General features: G+C 37.2%; 2 long non-coding RNA genes across 4 annotated transcripts in view; one reads left to right on the forward strand and one right to left on the reverse strand.

Annotated features, from left to right (window-relative positions):
• Positions 1 to 18,593, forward strand: part of LOC140496351 (uncharacterized) — a 207,244-nt gene that overhangs the window by 188,062 nt on the left and 589 nt on the right. Inside the window, exon 11 of one of the 3 annotated variants that reach the window (XR_011964243.1) lies at positions 10,566 to 18,585. The exons of the other annotated variants lie outside the window; for them this stretch is intronic. This is a non-coding gene — a long non-coding RNA (uncharacterized lncRNA). Of the gene's footprint in view, positions 1 to 10,565; positions 18,586 to 18,593 lie in introns of those variants that run through there. 3 annotated transcript variants of the gene reach the window in all.
• Positions 6,066 to 18,593, reverse strand: part of LOC140496353 (uncharacterized) — a 63,276-nt gene continuing 50,748 nt past the window's right edge. The window contains exons 2-3 of the long non-coding RNA XR_011964248.1: positions 16,467 to 16,592; positions 6,066 to 6,749 (exon numbers count right to left, since the gene is read on the reverse strand). This is a non-coding gene — a long non-coding RNA (uncharacterized lncRNA). The remainder of the gene's footprint in view (positions 6,750 to 16,466; positions 16,593 to 18,593) is intronic.

The following is an 18,593-nucleotide window of genomic DNA, read 5'->3' on the forward strand; positions in this document are numbered from 1 at the left end:
TCTAATATGATCAGGATAATGCAGAATCCCATGAAAAGTAAGAATCACAATTTTGAAATTCACTGTCTTCTAATGCCCACTAGTTTACAAATTATATAGTGAGTTGTTGGAATAGTTTATTGAAATGACAATGAAGTTGAATGATGTTAGATCTTACCTGTCAGCAAGGAATATCCCTGATCCTTTAGCTATACACTGTCTAAATATTTTCTTTAAATAATTGAATTAGCGTCTGAAAATGTAGCTCATGGATTATTACAAATTTACTTGCTTAATGTTTTAACATTTTTATAAATCTTGCCAATTTAGTTTTATCTCTTTATCTCGTTAAAAGACATAAAGAACAGGATAAATGGATCTTTAAGTGACAAAACTTTTTGTACAGATACATATTTATTCCCTTGTTGAAGGTTTAGCAGCATGCAATCAGACAACTCTGTCTACAGTGAAGTTTTTTTTGATTCAAGTGACTGTGGTATCACATTATCTAAATGCACTTTGGGCAGCTTGCATGTATGAATTATAAATTATGCGATATATGAGACACAAAGTTGATAATTCAAGGCAATAAGATCAGCGAATATATGTATTATGTCTTCCACATTGTTCAAACTATCCAGTCTTACACGAGGTAAATACATGACGCTGTAGGAGACAGCAAACCGCAGTAATGCCCTTACCGGCAATGAGAGGTCAGTTCCTTGAAACATATCTGTAATTTCTATTGTCACTTGAGAACATGGGTTAAAAAAATCTTCAAAATTCAGCAAAGAAAATTATAAGATAAAGAGCTGTCAAAATATTGAAAAGTATTGTAAAATTTCAAGTATTTTGGAAGAGTTTTCAATGTTGAAAAGTCATAGAGTATTTATAACTGTGGCTGGGTCCTATTGTTGAGATATTAATAAATAACAAAATTGTTTTTAAAGAAATGGTACATTTTTGATCTGTTGTATAAAATCTAAATATGACTTTCTTAGCAAATGCTTAAAGAACAACTGAATTGTGCCATTTATTTAGTTGTGAATTTCTGTCGTTTACTGAAAAAAAAGACTCCATACATGTTTCAGTTACAAAATGTGAATAAAAACAAATTGTAAAGCCACATTGATGTATCCCTTTCATATGTTTTGTTAGCTATGTGTTAGGCTAATATTTACACACAATTTGTTACTGAAACCATTAAATTATTTTTAAATTCCTGTTTTCCTGTTAAATTCTTAGATGTATCCTTCCATATAGAGATATGATTTAAAATATACAAAAATAAACTAAAATTCAGATTATATCATTGAAATAAGAATATCATACTGTATCACATATCTCTAAACAAATATAAATGTGTTCTAATAAACTGTATTATAGGACAAAACATTTGGGGAAAAATGCAATAGTGAAAGCCATGTATTGAAATGTGATTGCACCTTTATTAATTTCAGTTCTTGTAACTAGCTTGAATATAATTTTTGTTTAATAAAGTACAAATATGATCCTGTTAATTTCTAACTGTCTCTGTAATATATTTTTGATGACTTGCTTCTGATTTTGTAAAGAATGTTAGTGAATGTGAAGTTGAAATCATATTGCAAAACTTACGCTCCTTTCACAACATAACCATTCATAACGATTTACACATCCATATAGTTCAACTTTCCATGGTCAATTGCCATTCATTAAAGTAATATAGGAATAATTTTCTTTGCATTCTATTGATCAGAAATATATTGAACATTTCTAAACTAAGCTTTAAAAAATTTTTTTTTATTAATGTAAGTCTAAATCATTTTGTTTCAATCTTCATATTACTAGCAAAATTGCTTTATAGGGAAGCAGGCATTAAATATTGGTTTATCACAAATTCCATGAGATTTTTTACCAAAAAGAGTGGTGTATTTGTAATTGTAACATTTAAATATTTAAATTGTTTTTGCTCCCCATCAAAACAGGGAGTGGTGTTTTCAAAAGTATTAGCTGCAATCTTTATGGATTGTAGGAAATGCAATGAATCCATCAGAAAATTAATACATCAAATGCCCCTTCGAGAAAATTGCTTTGCAATCTCTTTTAGTACGATAACAGATTAATATTTCTTGCATATGTTTTAGCAGGGTAAATTAGGAAAGAGCATAATCATTAGAAGAACAAAATATTTGAATTTCATTTCATGCCAAAGTATATAGCATCAAATCGGCAAATTTAACAGGTATGTTTCAAAAGGCAAATGCTGCATTAACACATATTCTGATGAAAGTATTTTGCTCCTTTCTATACAATAATGCACCTTTATTGCACTTAAAATTTTGCTCCATCAAGTGATGGAAATAATACAATCGTTGGTATACATTTCCCTTATGAATCAGCCTTTTTAGGTTGAATTCCAAAGAAAGAATGTGTAGCTGGAAGTGCCAGTGAAAATTGAACAGGAAATTCTCACTTAGTAATAACCCACTCCTGCTGTCTCTCCCTATAAAATTCAAACATCCCAGAAAATGATATGCTCTGTCACACAAAAATAAGAAATCTGCTGAATGCTGAAATATTAATTTGTTTGCCATTGTTTCCCCGACCTCTTTTGTGGGACATGTGGGATGGCATGTAAATATTTGACTGTTGCAGTAGCCTCCATAGAGCAGCTCAGTGACACCGGATTAATTTGTGTCTCATGCATTATGATGGGGTGCCAAATATTTAACAGCTGGTCTTGAGCCTGATTGAATCAAAATATTGTTTTTACAAGTTGATGAAAGCTTGATTGATATGGTGCTGGTGATTCTTTGATGGATTAAATTGTGTATACAGATTACAGCACATATACCATCAGCAGAAAATGTGATTCTCGAGCTGAAAATACTGCCATATTTCTCAAATCTCCTGGAACAGATGCGGCCAGGATGTTTTCTCTCTCTCTCTCTCTCTCTTTCTCTATCTCTCTCTCATTTTGGATCGAAAGTGACTCTTTATTGAATGAAATCATCAGGTTAGCAAAAGTGATAAGAGGCAGGGGATACATTTATCTTAGCATTATGATATTTTTCCTTATATTCCTTTTCTTTCATCTCAAACAAAGAATTCGAAATGAACAGGAATGCAAAAATGCACAAGCAAAATGTATTACAGTTTTAATGAACTCTGCAAAGGAAAGCTTTTGGTTTTGATGTGTACAGCTGAATAAGGTGAATGCAAATAATTTTAAAGGTGTAAAATTTCTCAAGTGAGAGTTGTAATAATTTGGGATTTTTTCACCCTACTAAATCTGCAATAAATTGAACATTAATGATGCATAATTATAACTTAAAATCTAAGATAGCTGAAGAAATTTAGTAATTTACTAAATGCTCAAACCCATTCACTCTTCTCAAACAACTGTTTTTCTGTTCTGTTGCCTGAGATGAATGACATGTCTTTAGCAGCTACCCAGCTCCCAGAATATTGTTGTCACAAAAAGATTCTTATAAAAGAGATAAATTTATTACCAGAATATGGAGATTTTTAAGGTACAATAGTAAAGGGAAGGATACAGAGAAAAGGAGTTCACACTAGGCAACTTTTGTAACATTCAGAAATCAATGCTTTTCGTTTCAGAAATTGCAAAATGAAGGTCTGTGAAGATATCATTGTAGTTTTTGACGTATATTAATTCAATAAAATGTTGTGTTTGCAGTTTTTCTTTGTTCCAGAGACTTTATTAATAGGAAGAGGTAATTTTAAGGGAAGAAAATGAACTGGATTTTGAGCAGGTCTTTTTCAAACTGTGAAGCAAAAAGTAATGACAGATAAGTTTGTTTAACCCTAAAGCATACTTGTGTACAGATAACATGAACACAATCTGAGTGGCAGTACTCTGCAGTGAAATAAATGACTGCAATAGGCTTCAAGGATGTGTACAGTACTCTTGTAGATGAATTCTGGCACTTGCATCTTGTCTTCTCAAAAGCCAGTGGGCCTTCAATGACACTGTTCGCTTTGCAAAATGGCTTCTCACGTAAAGTATGTTACTGGCTTACATGCTGCTGGACAACAACCAAAGCATTGTTTTCCTTTCTGCAATCTGGCTGCAATAGAATGATAATCATGAAGAGTCTAGTGACATACGTGTTTTTGTTAGCAGGTCTGTAACTTACAGATATTTTACTGTCATTTTCATAGTGTTCACCCGAATAATATTTATTTCATTTTCTTCCATTGCTAAAAAGCAAATTGTCTTCTGAGAAGATTAACAAAGCAGGAGAATAATCATACGTTTTAAGAAAAAGACTTGAAGATTCGCAAATTTCAAATTTATTACATTTCCATTGAACAAAAACAAATGTACTCAGGGAAATAAATGATTCAAAAGAGTTAACTAAAATAAAACATACATATTTTAGAAAATGCAATTTTATTTCTGAATATATTATATCCAGGATGTTTTGACATTGTACACCTTTGTGAGCATGTACCTTCATGGTTAGATGGCCATTTAAACTGAGGGTATTGTGTAATATTAGTGGCGTTTGATAAATATACTCAGGTGCTGTTCACATAAAAAAATAAATTAAGTATGTTATTTCTTGTTTTTAAAATGTCCAATTATAGAATTGATACTATTGTTATGCCATTTTTTGACTGTTTCTTCCTTTTTAAATTCTGCCTGTTTATGTTCTGAAGTGAAGGCTCTGAAAGCCATACATCAACTTAAGCTCAAAAGCAATTTGTATTTTCACAGAGTTATCTTTTTGCATTTTAAACCATTGAATAATCCTGAAATCATTAAAGGCCAGTGGCTAATAATTTTGAAAATAACCTGATTTTGGTTGATGTTTGCTTAAGATAAAATAATTCCTTTTATACATTCAACTAAAATCCTTTCGATAACAAGCAATTGCACCATTCGTTATCAAGTGGGAATTGTGAGCACTGAATATTTACAATGACATGCATTACAAGTAACCAATAGAAAATCATTTCCAGTAATCACCTCATGATAGTTTTATTTCTTAAATAGTAAAGTCTTGTCCAAAAATTAACAAATAGAAAACAATTCAATTTTGGTTTATTTTTCTAGTGGAAATACAACTAAGCATAATTACTTAAATTATTTCATAGTCAGCTATATGGAAATGATACAGGAAATATTTTAATAATTAATAATTATTAACAAACACCATGATGCTGAAATCCATTTGGGAATTTTGTCAGTCTTCAAAGAGAAAAGGTATAGTTTGATTCAGAAAGAAGTACTGGGGAGTCATTGCAGAGCTTATATCACCAAAGCACTACAAATGATGCAAGACAAATCTATCAGCCCTTCTAGTTGGCTCCATAAATTTGAAGAACGTAAATGGCATCATGTTTGATCCTGATTTGAAAAGGTGAATTTTATGCCATTTAAGAAAAAAATACAATCGTCTAAAAGATCTTTTCTTATTTGTGATATTTAATCAAAAATCATAATATGTGATGCATAATGCATGCTGGTTTGTGCCAATATATTGGTGTAATAAAGTATTTTTTCAAATGCATTGTAATACTAAAGAAGATGAGCTTAAATTATACATGAATTCTGGGTAGGTTGAATTCAATCAGTGCAGACTATAGGTGAATCTTGCAGTGACCTTGGTAGGCTGGAGTAGTATAGAATAACAGTTGGTGAAATGACTGGAAATTCTACCATTTCAAATGATTGCTCTGCCTAGAATAGCTGACCTCAGCTTTATTTATGACAAATTACGTTGAAATTGAGTTTTAAAAACTACCAAAAGAATACCCAAGTTTTGACTTTCCCAATAATAGTGTTTGGTAGATGTAATACATTTTATGTAAGACACAGATTAATTAGGAAGATTTAGCAATTAAGTTAAATGAATACTTATAAGAGGTGCAAAGCAATTTACTTGTTATGAAAAGTATCTAGAAGGGATGGATTTGCATTTATTAATAATTATACTAAATTAGAATTGCAATGGCATTATCAATAAACATATTTTAGTGGATTTTTAAAATTGAAGTTGGATTACAATTTAACAAAAGGAAAACGCCTAGATTATTCTGTTTGAAGAAAATTTGGATAATATTTCCATGCTATTCTGTAAATCAAGTATAGTTTTCTTATTAATAATTGAATCTAAATATGTTTTCAAAGCACCAATATTGTTGACAAGATAGTAAAAATGACAAGTACACTGAGCTTTCTAATAAAACTCCTTGCAAACAGTAAAAAGCTCCGATATAACATTCACATCAACAGATGAGTCCTGTTTGAAAATGTGGATGGACATTCATTGACAATGAAAATAAGTGAAAACTACATTTATAAAGTTCTGAAGAAGAGTCACTGGACCCGAAACATGAGCTCTGAATCCTCGCCACAGGTGCTGCCAGACCTGCTGAGCTTTTCCAGCAATTTCTGTTTTTGTTTGTGATTTACACATCCATAGTTCTTTCAGTTTTTATAAGGCTCTTCTTCTGTTGTATTTCCTTCTTCTTTTAATTTGTTGAAACAATTTATGCAGATGACATGAATGGGGATACTTATTTTAAAGGGATGTATGAACTCCTTTAGAAATATCCATTGAAATACTTATTAATTTCTGACATCAATTGGTCCTGAATGTCAGGGTGAAATAACTTACTTAAACATGCACAGATGGTCTGTCTTTTGTATTGGTTGAAAAAACATTCATAAAAAGATGTATTTTTTTAAAGTCTGCATGTTCTGTGGATTTCATGAGGTGTCAATAATTATGGAAGAACTTCACAATGCATCAGCTCTGTTTAAAAACAAATATTCAAAAGTAATACATTAGGTGAGAAAGTACAGGAAAGATAATACATACTTTTGAATTCAAAAGACATACTGATGATTGCCCTTGGGTGGGCGATCTTTCGAAACTATTTTTCCAGGATTACACAATCTTCAGCTAACACCAATGGAGATTACCATTTGATCCACATTTCATTTTACTAAATTGAAAATGGGTGTTGACCAAGCATGTTGGAAGTTGTCAAGAACTTTTATTGATGACATTATAGTTTTAAATTCTTTCTAACTGTGTTTCCCTAGACGTACCCATATGAAATTAAATCTTGTCATTAAAACAAAACTTGGGAAATATTAAAGGGATTGAAACCAGAGCAGGATATCCCAGAATACTGTTCTTTCATTTTTGATTAAGAAGATGTGGCCAAACATAGGGCAGAATTTTCACTGCCTGGATATGGCAAGAGAAGTGGCAAGAAGAGAAAATAATTAAGTGGGTTTACCCCTTTCTTGCCATCTCACCAGTTATGTTATGGACAAGATGGTCCATAGGTGATCTTCCCAACCCATTGTGGGCAGCACAGTGGCACAGTGGTTAGCACTGCTGCCTCACAGCGCCAGAGACCCGGGTTCAATTCCCGCCTCAGGTGACTGACTGTGTGGAGTTTTTGTGTCCACGTGGGTTTCCTCCGGGTGCTCTGGTTTCCTCCCACAGTCCAAAGATGTGCAGGTAAGGTGAATTGGCCATGCCAAATTGCCCATAGTGTTAGGTAAGGGGTAAATGTATGGGTGGGTTGCGCTTTGGCGGGTCGGTGTGGACTTGTTGGGCCGAAGGGCCTGTTTCCACACTGTAATGTAATCTAAATTTAATCTAATCTAATCTAAAGCTCTTGACATCATTAAAAGACCATGTAGGGCATGAATTCAGCACCTCCCCAATCATGCACCATCCGAAGAGTAGGAGAATTGACATTTCAGGCACAAGCCCTTCATCAGGAATGATGAAGGGCTTATGCCTGAAACGTCAATCCTCCCACTCCTTGGATGTTGCCTGACCTGGTGTGCTTTTCCAGCACCACACTCTTGACTCTGATCTCCAGCATCTGCAGTTCTCACTTTCTCCTAACTCCCAAATCATGTGCTTTTCTGATGAATGGGAAGGGTGGTTAGTTTACAAATGGGAAATCATGGTGCACCAGCTGTGTACTGGGCGCCTTCAATTGTCCCAATATGTGGGCTATCGGAGGCACAGGTCGGAGCAAAAGGGTAGTCTCTGAAAACCACTCTCTTGTCCTTGCCTCCAATGTCTCTCACTCCCAGTCCCTGTGACTCTCCCATCCCATGACAAGAACTTTTAAAAATGACTTATCTGTTCATCACTGGGTCTCCCCAGCAATAGGCTTTAACCATTAGACTTTGTATTCAGAAGCTGCTGGCCTTTGTGATCAATAGCTTAGGGTCATAAGTCCTACAGCACGGAGACATGCCCTTTGGCCCAAACTGGACCATGCTGACCAAAATGTTCATCCACACTCACCCCATTTCCCTGCACTTGGCCCAAATCCTTCTAATCCTTTTCTATCTATGTATTTGTCCAATTGCCTTTTAAATGTTGTTAATGTACCTGCCTTAACCACATCTGCTGTAGCTCATTCCATATGCGTACCACCCTATATGTCAAAAAGTTGCTCTCAGGTTCAGTTCTATGCTTTCCCCTCTGACCTTAAACTGATGCCCTCTCGTCCTCGATTCCCCAACTCTGAGAAAAAGACTGAGTACATTCACCCTATTCATGCCCCTCACGATCTTATACACCCCTGTAAGGTCCTCCCTCAGTCTCATATACTCTCAAGAAAAGATCATATAACAAGAAACTGCATGTAAGGTTTTAAATACAAGAGAAGTATTTTGTTTAGATATGAAAAATATTTGGGGAAGTCAACTCACAACAGAGATATATTAGAGAAATGATATTTGTGAAGATTTGCAATTTTTTGCTTTGTTTAAATTATAAAGTGCTGGTGATAGCTTCAAAGCTTGAAAGAGTTACCAGCCTGGATTTCTCAAGTGGCAGATTATCACAACACTGTCCAAACGATCCAGGCTTCTGACTGCATGAGGAAGTTGAATTAAAATCATCAAGGAGACTGAGAAAGCTACATCCAAAATTGGCTTAGTGGTCGGAGACAGAGGATGCTGGTAGAATGCTGTTGGTGTGACTGGAAACTGGTATCCACCAAAATGACCAATGGTGGATCTCCTATTTTTTGTAATATATCTAAATGATATAGATGAGAATGTGAGGGAGATATGAATGTGAAGGGGATGGTAAACACATTTGCGGATAATGAGATTGCCCAAGTGGTCAAACAGGAAGAAGAAGGTCTTAGGCTCCAGGATGGGTTTGTCAGATGGGCAATTCAGAGGTGGATAGACTTTAACCCTGAAAAGGTGAGATGATGAGCTTTGGAAGAAATAACAAGATGAGGGAATGCTCATTGAATGGAAGGACACGAGGAACAGAGGGATCTTGGGATGCAGGACAGGTTAATAGATTAGTTAAGAAGGCATAGGGGACATTTATTTTTATCAGTCGTGACATAGATTATAAGAACAAGGAGATTATATTTAAATTCAATTCTTCAGTTGGGCCACAGCTAGCGTATTGTATACAGCTCTGGTCACCTCATTGTAGGAAGGATGTAATTACACAGAAGATTCACTGTGATTGGAACATTGTAACTATGAAGAGAGATTAGAGAGGATCATGTTATTTTCTTCAGAGCAGAGAAGGCTGAGAAGGGATAGAGGTATATAAGATTATGAGGGGCATGAACAGGGTGGACAGGAAGTAGCTGTTCTCCTAAATTGAAGGGTCAGTAATAAGAGGGCACAATTTTAAGATGAAGGGCAGAAGACTTAGGGGAGACTTGAGGAAAAATGTTTTCACCCAGAGGGTAGGGGAATCTGTAATGCACTGCCTGGGAGGATAGTAGAGGCGGGAAATCTCATTACGACTAAAAAAAATACAGGGACAAACTCTGATGGCTATGAACCAAGTGCTAGAGAGTGGAATTAGTGTAAATAGGTCAGTATAGACTTGATGAGCTGACGTGCCTATTCTGTGCTGTCTGACTCTTTGACTCTTTAATATTAGGAGAAATTATCATAAACTTAGCAGCTTTCCAGCAGCAACTAAGTGTTGACCATCTCTAGTGTTTTGGGGTCAGTTGTTTGTCTAATGCAATTACCATGCTGGAGTCAAGTGAAATTTGCACTACTAATGTTCCAGCTGTATTTTCCTCAGGCTGTGGATGCAGCAACAAATGCCTTTGGACTGTTTGTATCTAGTAATGATAGTGAAAGAGTGCAAGCATCCCCGAGGGATGTCTAGGCTCCCTAACCATACCAAAGATAGAATTAACAACAGTAAAGGAGAATTGTACACCTTCTTTTGTTGGAAGAATCTGTTATTTGTACACCATGTGCATTCTGTACTTTCAACGAGGAAAAGAAACATTGACATTTCTCCCAAAGCCAAGTGAATACAAGCCATTCACTTCAATTTCAGAGCAATAAAGATACTTCTAGGCCAAGTGCTGAAAAAGAAAATGGTTGTACATGAGGCTTTATTTTGGTAGAAGCCACAAAAAGAGGGGAAATTGAAGTCTCTTTTAGCTCATTCCACAAGACCTACATAAAGGGCTTTTCAGAAAAAAATGTTATATTTAACTCTTTCCTTTGTGAAAGAGAGGCTCGTTTGATTACATTTTACAGCCACCCGATCAATCACTCCATTTTATTTCTCCTCCTCTTCCATACATAGGTAACAACCGTAATTGAGACTTCAACATCTCTGACCTGAGGGTTACAGAAGTTCTTGAAGATATTGCATTATGCCTGCAGTTGAAAATGTGATAAAGGAGCATATAAAGCAAGATCGCTGTTACATATCACCTGATACTAAAGCAGAACATGGACAATTATGACAGCAGATATAACACTGAACCAACAATATTAAGAGTTGATTTAAAAGCTTTTACTTTAAATTCTCATCATGCAAGATTGGCAAATCAAGAAATGAATGTAAAATTGGGTTGAATTTTCCAACAAATCGGCTAAGTGACAATTCTGGCAAGTTTCATTGGAGGTTTCATTCCGTGAGCTCCAATGAGTTTTCTCATGCATTTTTATATTGCTCCCCTGATTACATTTGCACCATGCCCACATAGCATCTTACTTGTGCTCACCTGTAGTGGATGTACTGTGCCGCTCAGGATACTGAGTTTGCTGTGGCCATTTAGGGCAGCACAGTGGCTCAGTGGTCAGCACTGCTGTCTCACAGTGTCAGCGACCTGGGTTCAATTCCAGCCTCAGGCGACTATCTGTGTGGAGTTTGCACATTCTCCATGTGTCTGTATGGGTTCCCCCTGGTGCTCCGGATTCCTCCCACAGTCCAAAGATGTGCAGGCCAGGTGGATTGGCCATGCTAAATTGCCCATAGTGTTCAGGGATGTGTAGGTTAGGTGCATTAGTCAGGAGTAAATATAAGATAGGGTATTGGGTCTGGGTGGGTTACTCCTTGGAGTAGGGCTTGTTGGACCGTAGGGCCTCTTTCCAGACTGTAGGGATTCTATAGTTAAAGCCCAGCTGTGCACCAGGTCAATCTCTGCAATCCAGGAGTGCCCTTCACAGGTTCAGTGCAAGACAAATTGCCCCAGAGTCAGACAAATGAGAGTAATTGTCAACCCGCTTTGCTGACATTGACTGGGAGGCCCTGGTGAATTGATGAATGGAAAGAAGGTTCATTCCCTTTCCTCAGGACTGCTAGAGGACCAAGGCAGCAGATGCTGCCAGCCTGGTCTGAGATTGCCACCCAGGTTAGTGTGGTCTTCACAGTCTGGAAGAATGCTTGGCACTACCATGAGTGGGTTATTAGCCTACTGAAATCCACAGGGGTGTGGGCCACCATCTTCTCTTTGTGAGCACACACGCACTCTAGCTCAGCTGCTGAACCCACCTCCCACCAAGTCTCATGGTCTATTGTATGCAACATCTTCTCTCAATCGTTTTCACCCACCCCCATTTCCTGAAACCCTACCTTTGACTCATTCCAGAAGAAAATGTCTCAGAGTAGGACAGAGAAAACCAAGAATAGCTGCAGGGTGCCCGACATTCATTTGCTCATCCTGTATGAGGATCTTTGAGCCTGCGGTGAAGGGTAGAAATGACTCATGCAGGATGCCATGGTCTCCAAGTGAAGATTCATTATCAAGTGCTGTGCTGCTCTCCCTTAGTCACCACTGTGCCTTAACATGTGTAAGCTTCTACCCCATATTTCGCAACTCACTCCATTTCTTGTCTTCTGCAGATATTAGTGACATCCAAACAACATCTGTACAAAAAGGCAAGGGGTTGCAGAAATTTGAGAGCATTCAAGGAGGTGCAAAGTGAGTGAGAGCTAAGGAGATAATCCAACCACCTGAGGTACATCCTGGTCCAGTGCATGAGGCAGATGTCTGTTCTTCTGTGCAAAGAGACTTGCCAGCAGAAATGCAACTAAAGAGCAGTATTATACTCTAAAGAGCAGTATTGAAGCAGTGAATTGTGTTACAAGTGAGTCAGAGCTGTGCCATGCTGACAAGATAAGGCTGGTGCTTGGTCAATGTCAGTGTCCCTGTCTGAAGCATGAAGGCAGACACAGCCCATGGAACATTCTTTGAGGTGGTGAGGAATGTTGGTCAGGATAGGTACCTGGAGAAAACTTCAGCGAGTTGCAGCCACCAATTAGCCACTCAGACTTCCACATTAGTCTTATCACTGTCTAATGTCACTGCATGGATAGGTAAATGGTCAAGGCCTTTTTCCCAGGTTGGGGGAGTCCAAAACTGGAGGACATCGTTTTAAGATGAGAGGGGAAGGATTTAAAAGTGACCTAAGGGACAACTATCACTCAGGAGTGGTGCACGCATGGAATGAGCTGGCAGAGGAAGTGGTGGAGGCTGGTACAATTACAAGATTTAAAAGGCACTGGATGAGTATCTGAATAGGAAGGGTTTAGAGGGATATGGGCCAAATGCTGGCAAATGGGACGAGATTAGGTTGTCTAGTCAGCATGGACGAGTTGGATCGAAGGGTGTTTTTCTGTGCTGTATTTTTCTACGACTCAATTCAGTATGTGGAAACTAGAGGAGTGCATATAAGTTAAATTAGTTAACAAGGAGATGTTGTAGGCAAATAAACCCCTTGTTGCTGACTGTCAAGAATTTTATCTAATTGTTAAAACATTGTCCACAAAATTGGATCATTTTCCTCAAATTTGAGAGACTTATTTTTTCTGTTCTCACCAAATGCCCATGTTATTCAGGGCATGGGAAGATTCCACCCACTATTCTTCCTTCTAAAATTATGTTTTGTGTGTGTAAATTGAAACTAATTGTTGTCAGTATTGTTCCTGGAATCGCTGAAGATCCATGTGTTTATGTTAACTCTGATAGTAGATGTACTTGTGGGACATACATGTCAATCTGCTTGCAAAGGTTCTCATCAAAGAACTTGTTTAATGTCAAGAGCAAAAGAAAAAGGAGCAAAGAACAATACAGGACAGGAATAGGCCCTTTGTCCTCCAAGCCTGCACCAACACATTTTGCCCTTCAATACTAAAACTGCTTTCAGTTACAGGATCCATATCCCTCTATTCCCTTCCTATTCGTGTATTCGTCCAGGTGCTTCTTGAATGCTGCCAAGGTATTTATTTCCACCACCTCCTCTGGCAGCACGTTTCAGGCACTCACCATCCTTTGTGTGAAAAACATGCCTCCGACATCTCTTTCAAACTCCCCCCGTCACACTTTGAACCTGTGTGCCCTAGTAATTGACTCCTCCATCCTGGCAAAAAACCTCATTCTTTCCACTCTATCCATGCCATTCACAATCTTATAAACATCAGGTCACCCCTTAAACTCCTGCGTTCTAATGAAAATAGACCCAATCTATCCAACCTTTCTTCATTACTAAAATCTTTCATACCAGGCAACATCCAAGTTTTCTGTGCCCTCTCCAAAGCATTCACATCCTTCATGCAGTGTGATGACCAGAACTGTATGCAATATTTCAAGTGTGGCCTAACTAAAGTTCTATGAAGTTGTGGCATAATTTGTCTATCCTTATTCTCAATGCCCCTTCCAATGAAGGCAAGCATGCCATAGGCCATTTTTACTACCTTATCTATCTGAGCTGCCACTGTCAGTCATCTGTGGACCTGCGCCCCCAGATCTCTCTGCATATCAATACTCAATGTCATAATAGTCGATTGTATATATCAGATTAAAATTTGGTTTATGAATTCAGGTTAGCAATCTGAAGCATGTCTGAGGTCTTACATCCTGCTAACTGGTGCTCTCCATCTCTAGTGGCTTACTGTGATGGACTGCTCATGGTCCAAACTATAGATGTTTTTATTATTTTTTGAGGGCCCTCTCATGATGAAGAGTTATCCCGGTGTGGATATCTGCAGAACTGTTGTTCATGTTGCCGCTGTTAATCCTAAGTGGAGCTCCTGCAGTAGAGCTACCTCTGTCCTATTTCTCAGTATGTCAAATATTGTGTGTTTGGTATCATTGATTCTCAAAATTTAATCATGTAAAGTTAAGCACTTTCCTCCATTTGGCTGCATTCATTTCCTGTGAGAGCCAGTCAACAATATCCGTAAAAATGACCCAGAGCTTCCAGTCTTCTGCCGCATCAACATTTCATCATGTTCCCACATCAACATTTCTGTCACAGGTCTGTTGTAATGTTCCAGTGAGCAAGCTTGAAGACCAACATCTCATTTTCTGCTTGGGCATCCTGCAGTATCTGGGACTCAACATCGAGTTAAAGAACTTTACAGCTTAATTCCATCCTTCCATGTTTTTTATCCACACCTACACCCAGACCTGTTAAGACATGGGTCACTTTTAGCACAGCCAACCCATTTTCACTCACTCTCAGGCCTATTATCACATCACAGTTTGCTTTCAGCACATACTACTTATTCTCTACATCCCTCAAGTCTCATTATCACTTATTCAGCTTCTATTCTGTTCTGGCCTGCCATCCAGAATCCACTTGTTTACTTTCCCCTTCCATATCTCTCTCTCTCTGTCTGAGTTCTGTCTCCACCCATCTGCTCACCTCTCCCCTTCCCCCACACCTCTCCCAACGTTGTTTACAGCATAAATAGCAGCTTGATCCTCGCTGCTATCAATTCTGATGAAGAGTCACTGGACTTGAAACATTAATTCTGTTTTCTTCTCGCAGATGCTGCCATACCTGCTGCTTTTGCCAGCTATTATTGTTTTTGTTTCAGTCAACAATGCAGATGTTTGTGAAGCTATTTTCCAAGAAGAACTATGCAAATATCCCACAGAAGAGACAAAATTGAAGGTCTAGTTACTAGGGCACTCTAGCATATTTTGAAGCTGGTATAGAATCATGGAGAGAAACTCTCTGTCTGCCGCCAGTGCTGATTTACATAAGTTTCTGAAGATGTTACTGCATGAATTTTGCCTCCAACTAAGTCAGTCCATTCTCTTGCCATTGATTACTCAATGCATCTATCCTCACGGTTGGCAGAACAGGCTCAAGGGGCAGAATAGCCTACTCTAGCTCCTATTTTCTATGTTTCTATACAAACCTCTCCCTAATGAGAAAATCATTAAATCCTTTGTTGCTCAAATGGATTATGTTTGATCGGCAACCAGATATCTCCCCATTTCAGATACTTTTATATCAAAAATTAAAGGGTTCAAATTTGTTTCAGAATATTTTTAATGTCTCAGTAATTAATGTCTCCTGTTGCTCACAGAGCAGTGCAGCAGAGCTTGGTCTTTAATCACTGGAGAGGTCCAGGTCTATCCTTCAGCATAGGCAACCACAGTTGTACAAGAGGTGGATCACCTACAAGGTGTTGACATTGAACATTCAAAAGTATGCACAGAACAAACATATTACCATTTACCAATGATTAGAACTTGAAATTTGTATCTCCTATTCTGAAAATGTATGCAAACTGTTAAACATATCCCTCTATAAAATACAAGTCTCCAATATTGTGCAGGGTTAATTTTCAGTTTCATAAAATCCCTACTGTGTGGAAGCAGGCCATTCAGCCCAGCACATTCACGCTGATACTCTGAAGAGCATCCCACCTAGACCCACGCACACCTCTGTACTCTATCCCTGTATTGCTGCATTACCCATGGCTGACCCACCTCGTCTACACACCTCTGTACACTATGGGCCATTTAGCATGGTCAATCCAACTAATCTGCACATCTTTGGACTGTGGGAGGAAATCATAGTACCTGGACAAAACACTCGCAGTCACGGAGAGTAGATACAAACTCCACACAGACAGCTGCCTGAGGGTGGAATCGAACCTGGATCCCTGGTACTGTGAGGCAGCAGTGCTAGCCACTGTGCCACCCTAGTCATCCTTGTCTGTTTTGTCAAAGAGTTATAGGAGCCAGTGAAATATTGTTTATTTAATAAAAGGAAGTTTCAAAATACTGTATCATGTTAAGGCTGGGAACTTGAACCTTCGACCTGATATTTTTATTCTGATCTGTGCTCATTCATATAACATTGTTGGTCTGAGCAAAAATTCCAGCCTTCATTTTCTCACTAGGGCCAACATTCGTGATGTGTTCAAGTGAAATATGCTAAAGCTGTGAAAGTCACTCACATTCTGAGTCTGCTTCCTAGGCTGTGGGTACGAGTTGTGATGATCTGTATCTGCATTTCTCATTCCAGCTGTCCTGGGCTTGGGCATCTATTGATGGAAGTAGAGCCAACTGGCTTTGGCGATCAACTAATTGTAAAAATATCAACAAGAGGAATGTAATGTTTTAAAATGAATATCAAGAATGTAGCTTTAGTTGTGCAGAATCCTTGTAGATCAGTTAAGAAAATTTACTTTTATAAATCCCCATTAACATACTTTTATATGTATCAAGAACTAAATTCTGATGCTGTCGTCCTTAATTGAGACGAGAGAGTACGATTATTTTTTTTCAGAGTTACACACAGTGTGTAGTTTTATAAAATATAGTTATCAGCATTTGAAATAAGTTTTTTAAAGGTCAAATTAATAACTCCTTTTGAGATGCAAGTCAAAAATAAATGATATGAGCGTGTATCAATAACTTTTAAGTACAACCCCGAATTGCTGGGAAATGGGATTCTGTCAGTTGAAAAATAGGTAAAAGGGAATCCTGCAGTGCTCATAAATAACAAAAAGAGCATCCTGCAGTATACATGCACATTTGTCTATGTCCACCACCTTATGAAGTAGGTGGAGCACACAGCAATCACTGAGTAAACACCAAACCTTTGTTGAATAACATAAATGATTTTTATAATTGCAAGGTTTGCAAGAGGTGAAATGTGTGAAGAATGAAGAAAACCATGTTCACCACTCAAAATTATATTAAAATAACCACTAAAGATGAAAATACAGTGGAGATTTTTAAATTTTTAATTAATGCTGTCTCTTTTTTCACTTTCCAACTGAGAACAATGTTCCTTGTTTATTTAGTTCAGGCCGTACTACAGAGACCTAGAGAACAATTGCATGAGATTACTTCCCCAACTTCAGACATCATTTCCATTTAATATGAGGGTACTGCCCCAATGGTCACAATCCAATTCATTCTTAGCTCCTGCAATGTCAATGAGGTAGTATTGTGGAAACTTAATGGAGTAGGACAGAAAAATAAATTTACAACTGATAGATCAACTATTTTTATACATTATTCATCATGGCAGCTGGTGTACCACCAATGCACAGATTATGCTATTTGCAGCACTTTGGTTATGAATCTTCTTCAAATATTCATTTTCACAAAGTTAGGGATGTAAATCAGTGACTAATTGAGTAATTAATAGAAAACAATCAACCAGGGAACATAAGACCAGGAGGTTGGCCATTCAGTCCCTCAAGCCTATTCATTAAATCTGGATCATGAATGATTTAACACCAATTTCCCATGCTATCCCTTATGTTCTTAGGATCTAAAATTATATCGATTTCTACCTTAAACATACTCAATGACTGAGCTTGCAAATCAACTATGAATTAGAGAATTCCAAGCATTCATTAACCTCTGCATGAAAAACATCCCTCCTCATCTCAATCCTAAATGGCTTGCCCCTTTACTCTGAGATGGTGTCTCATGGTCCATAGGCCTAGTTAGAAGAAATGCCCTGTCTACATCTGACCTGTTGAACTTTTAAGAACATAAGTTTCAATGAGATATTAGGTCCATGTTCTTTAATTTTTCCTCAAAGGCCAGGAACGAACGTAACTAATGTGTGATTAATAAATATAAGAATGATGGATTAAAATAATTAAATGATCCACTTTTCTTATGTTTTGATTGCTTTAAAGACTCATTCAACATATGCTTTTGTGAATGCTTTATTAATTCTGCAATCACTGAAAATAAAGAAGAATTCCTAACTATTTCTAGAGTGATGGCTTTTTGGATTATCTTGAGTCTTATACATTGTTTTATTTGAGTCCAAGTCTGACACTGTACTTCCCTTCATAGAATAGGGACCTCTTGCATTGTGCCTTAGTTTTACACAAAGTAATTCAGATAATGAACAGATTAAAAAAAATTTGTATGTTTGCAGACTTAATATTAAATGTTAGTTCTTCTCAAAATAGAAACATATTTGAAAACATTGAATATTTTTACAATGTAATATGAATGATAACATTAAAAATTCCATAATACAGCTATGATCTGAAAGAAAATCATCAGGGAAAAGCAGGCATGTAAAAATCAAACTGATGATTTGTCCACAT

Source organism: Chiloscyllium punctatum, chromosome 26, assembly GCF_047496795.1.
Source record: "Chiloscyllium punctatum isolate Juve2018m chromosome 26, sChiPun1.3, whole genome shotgun sequence".
Classification (NCBI taxonomy): Eukaryota; Metazoa; Chordata; class Chondrichthyes; order Orectolobiformes; family Hemiscylliidae; genus Chiloscyllium; species Chiloscyllium punctatum.